The following is a 5,512-nucleotide window of genomic DNA, read 5'->3' on the forward strand; positions in this document are numbered from 1 at the left end:
AAATGGTCACATGCTTAAGGACTCAATCATAAATGGACTTGCTATGCATCATCATCCTACTACCTGTACTATTTTGACTCCTGATCTTTTGAACACCGAACAAAGAGATCGTACTGCTGCTGACAACAGAGCTATGTCATGCTTGTACCAAGCACTTCCTGATGAGATCTATGGCTCAGTTGATTCTTATGACACAGCAAAGGAGATTTGGGATGAAGTTGCTAGACAAATGGAAGGTTCTGATGTAACCTCAACAATTCGACTGATAAATGTCTTAACTGAGTTTGACAATTTTCCAAAATCTCCAAGTGAATCTCTTGAGTCCGTCTACTACAGATTTTGCAATGTGATCAATGAACTGAGAAAGAACAAGGTCAAAAAAGATGAGATTGAGCTAAACATCAAGTTTATCAAAGCACTTGGTCCCGAATGGGAAGAATAAGGAACTCAAATCAAGCAACATCAAGATCTGACCAAATTCACCATTCATACTCTTTATGAATCTTTCAAGTTGAATGAGAGCAAAGTTCTAAGCAAAAATTCATTCAACAAAATGCCAGAAGTTGTATCTACTAATCTTTGGCATTGGTCGTTGAAAGAAAAGTTTCTGAGGCTCTTAAAAGACAAATGACTGTTGTTTCTTCGTCTGATGAGGAGGGAGAAGATTACTTGGCTCCAAGAGATGGTATTCCTGATGAATTCTACCAAGCTCTTGCCGCTGTGACCAAGCATTTCAAGAAAAAGTATTTCAAAGCGAGGTCAACTAACAACAATCTTCGAACTTCATCAACAAGTGCATTTCCAAAGAAGGAACAATATCATCACAAGATTTTTGAGCAAGGTGAAACAACTGTTTCCAAGAAAAGAGACAAGAAAGCAGAAACTGAGAAACAAATCATGGAGAAAGAAAAGACTTCTGACAAAAAGTGTTACAACTGTGGAATTCCTGGTCATTTTGCTGTAGATTGCAAGCTGCCTCGCAAGAAGACTTATGAATATTACAAGCAGAAGATGCTTCTGGCAAAGCAAGTTGAAGCCGGTCAAGCCTTGATTGCTGAAGATGACAAGTGGCTTTTGCTCACTGATGATGAAGATGAAGAGGTTGAGCAAAGACAAAGTGTTTGAGGCTGACAATACTGACGAGGAATATCCCGATGATGAGGTAAATCTCGACTCTACTTTTTCATCAATTAAGGATAAAGAGTCTTGTAGAATTGCATTATCAAACTTGACGAATCATTACACTTCTTTAGCCAACAAAAACAAGAAATTGAAAAATAGCATTGTATTTTCAAAAAGGGAGTACACAAAACTTCTTGAAGAAAATTCAAAACTACTTTTTGAGTATGATGCTATGAAACAAGAATTTCAAAACTATAAAGAAAAAAAGTTGGTCAAAGAATGTGAAATGAATGCGTCCCCTGACTCTAAGTTATTGGAAAAGTGTCATAATTTAGAAAAGACCATTCTTGATCTTGAAAAGGCCAATCAAGATCTTGAAATTCAAAAGACCAATGAATGGCTTCGTGCCAATGAGAGACAAATGGATGTTGATATTCTGAATAAAAAGCTTCAAGAGGCTACACCAAAAACAATTGAACTTGAAAGAAAAGTTTTTGATTTAAATCATAACTGTTTTTTAAAAGGCATTGAGATTGAAAATCTTGGAAGACAAATTGAGGAACATAAAAAGAATATACTTTTCTATCAAGAAAAGTTGTACAAAGTTGAACAAAACCCTCTTTTGGATTTCACTGCCTATTTCAATAAGTCAAAGATTGATAGATCCGAATTTCTTCTTGGGTTGGGATTTGAGAATATCACTCCATTGCAAAAAGCCAAAGACAAGATCGAACCCTTGTATGATGAAAAGTTTTTGAGACTTGGTATGGTTCAACAATTCATTCGTCAATTGGATGACGAATTTGAGACTGATGAAGTTGAGAAAATTCAAAATAATAAATTTTTGGTTAATTATGATGCAATTAATACTTCTTACGAAACGAAAAAGTCATCAATTTTTGAACTAGAAGAGATCGCATCTAATTTTCAATACCAAGAATCTGTTGTTTCACCACCTAAACCAACTAAATTGTATGTTCCATCCACATTTTTGGAAGAACAAATAGAAAGTTTACAACAAAAGGTGGAATCTCAACAAAAACTTATTAATAATATACAGTCTCAAAATTCGAATTCAAAGAATGAATCAGTTGTTGTTGATATCAAGACAGTCTGTGTAAATGTTTCTACCCAAACTGATTTTAGTCTTTTAGTAGACCAATCCACTCAGACTACTTGTGTTTCATCTACTGTTTCCTCCACCCAAACCTTGACTGATTCTTTTGAGTGTTCATGTCAAAATGCTGCTACTGTAATAGCTGATGATTATGTGCAATCTGATTTATCCTATGACGAACTTGCGCATAGTTTAGTTTTGATATGGTACTACTTTAGGTTTTTCACTTGTAAGTTTCCTGAAGAGTTAGTTGTTAACCCTAAGCTTTGTGCTAGTATAGGTGTTGATACTTCTACTCAATTTTCTTGTGAAAACAAAGATGTGTCAGTTCAAGTTGATTTCATTCCTGAAATTACCAATAGTGTGAAGTAGGAAAACAAGACTCCTGATTTTTCAAAAATCTCTCCAGTTTCACCATTCACCAAAAATGATTTTGATAAATTCATGGAGGGAGAATACGTTTTTGATTCTGAAACTGAGAAAAAGATTGAATCTACCAAAATCAATGTTTAATCAAAAGAGGAATCTCCAAAATCGTTTTTCAAAGCTCCAACTTCATATTATTCAAAGAAACGGGTTACTTCCAAACTCATCAAGACTGAAGCAAAGACTGTCACCAAACCAAGAATAAATAAGTTAAAAACAAAGTGTCCTACCCCGGAAAAGCATGTTAAAACCAAACAAGATGAGACCAATCCCAAAATCAAATACAACAAAGTGAAACTTCTGGAAATCAATTCAAATGTTTCTTCGTCTAGCTCTCATTCTAGTTCAATTTCTAAAGTGTCTAAGTCTAGCTCAGTTTTGCTAACTAGGGATACTTCAAATGGTGCAACTAGGTATAGGGATAGATATGGCTGGTTTTCTCATGATAAACCTAAGAAACAAGAAGTTTCTGCACCTTCAAAAGAGTCTAAAAAGATAAAAGTGCTTCAAAACTCTCGTTCTAATCTTCTTAGTGTCAATTCGACAGGTGGAAAGAGCTTAATTAGTGAGACTAAATGGGTAGCTAAGTCATTAGTACCTAAGTTCATTAATGTTTATAAAAAGAAGAAAAGGCGAAGAAGAAAAGCTGATAGTAAGAAGAAGCATGTTTCTGTTGAGTCAAACAATTTATCTTTTAAGTCCTTTGTGTTAAACAATGTTAATGGTGCCAAGGCTAGGCCTTGTGATGTTGTAAACAATGTTAATTTTAGTTCTCATATGCATGGTTTGAATGCTGGTAGACATGTTACTTTTGATTCGTGTGTTAATATTCGTATGTTTAATTCAAATGTACTTGTTGATAATGTGCTTGTTAATAAGTATGTTGATTTGAAAGCATGTTTGTATGCATATCCTAAGTTATACCCCATGCCTGTGTTAATTAACCACAAAGGACCCGTCTTTAAGTGGGTACCTAAAGTCGGTTAAATTTTTGATTGCAGGAAATAACCATATGTGTATGGATACTCGATTCCGGGTGTTCAAAACACATGACTGGCAATAAGTCATTGCTCAAGAATTTTGTTGAAAGATTCATGGGAACTATTCGTTTCGGAAACAACAATTTCGCTCCAATTTTAGGTTATGGAGATATTGAAAGAAACGGAATTGTCATCAAGAAAGTTCATTATGTTGAAGGCCTGAGTCATAACTTGTTCAGTGTTGGACAGTTCTGTGACAACAATCTTCAAGTTCTTTTTCGACAATCTCTGTGCAAAGTCCAAACTCTAGATGGAATTGATATCCTATGCGGGGATCGTGAAGACAATCTTTTCACAGTTAATCTTGATGATAACCAACCAACTGATAATATCTGTCTTGTTTCAAAAGCTACTTTGAAAAATTCTTGGTTGTGGCATAGAAGGCTTTCTCACTTGAATTATCAAACAATCAATGCTTTAGTCAACAAGCAACTTGTTGAAGGCTTGCCTGACTACAAATATGAGAGTGAGCATGTCTTCTCTTGTTGCGCAGTTGGGAAGATCAAGAGAACTTCTCATAAACCAAAGAAAATTTCACACACTTTCGCACCTCTTCATTTGCTTCACATGGATCTTTGTGGGCCTATGAAAGTACAAAGCAGAAACGGGAAGAGATATATTCTGGTTATCATTGATGATTATTCAAGATACACTTGGGTCAAGTTCATTGCTTCAAAAGATGAAACAACTCAAATTTTGATCGATTTCATCACTTCCACTCAAGTGAATCTTCAACTTCCTGTCCGTTATATCCGTTCGGATAACGGTACTGAGTTCAAAAATGCCATCTTCAATGAATTTTGCAAATCAAAAGGCATTACTCACCAATTCTCTGTTGTCCGAACCCCGTAACAAAATGGTGTTGTTGAAAGGAGAAACCGTACGCTGGTGGAAGCAGCAAGAACAATGCTTGCTTATTCCAAGTTACCATCAAACATGTGGGTTGAAGCTGTTGACACTGCCTGTCATACTCAAAATCGGTCCATCATCAATCAGCGTCATGAGAAGACTCCTTATGAGGTTATTAACAAACGCAAACCCAACATCAATTACTTCCATATTTTTGATGTGATGTCTGGCATGATATTTGAACAAGAAAGTTTGCTACCAACAATTAGTGATCTATGTACTTCAAGTGCTTCCTCAAGGACGTCTACCTTAGCCTCAAAATTCAAGAAATATCCAACTCCAACAAGTGAAGAGCTAGATATTCTTTTCGATGAATTCTACAACTCAAAACCGATTCAAGAAAAGGAACCTCAAGTCATCAATGAACCAATTCCGAACAATGACCCCATTCAAACAAATGAATCAGCTCCTCACAACAATCATGAATCATCTTCTTCTACAGAGCAAGAAGAATCACCTTCGAGAGATATTTATTCTCAAAAGAATGTTCAAGAACAACCTTCTCAAATCACCCAAACAACAAATCCATCAAATACTCCAAATGTGTATGTGCCACTGGATTTTGATCATCCAAATTTTGAGGAAAGAGTTCTTCCAAGTTATGATTCCATTGCTCAACAGAACTCTGGATTTAATGATGATAATGTTGACATTCATCAACAAGATCCTCTTCCTCATGACAACAAGTGGTCACGTATACGCAAAGATCATCCTACAGAACAGATCATCGGAGATCCACAAGCTGGTGTTTCTACCCGTACTACAGTCAATGAGTGTCTTGTTGCACTTTCACTGAGTAACATTGAACCCAAAACCATTTCCGAAGCTCTTTATGATTCAGAGTGGGTTAAAGCAATGCAAGATGAATTAGCTCAGTTTGAGAGACTGAAGGTATGGA

The sequence above is a fragment of the Erigeron canadensis genome, chromosome 4 (assembly GCF_010389155.1).
Source record: "Erigeron canadensis isolate Cc75 chromosome 4, C_canadensis_v1, whole genome shotgun sequence".
Taxonomy (NCBI): Eukaryota; Viridiplantae; Streptophyta; class Magnoliopsida; order Asterales; family Asteraceae; genus Erigeron; species Erigeron canadensis.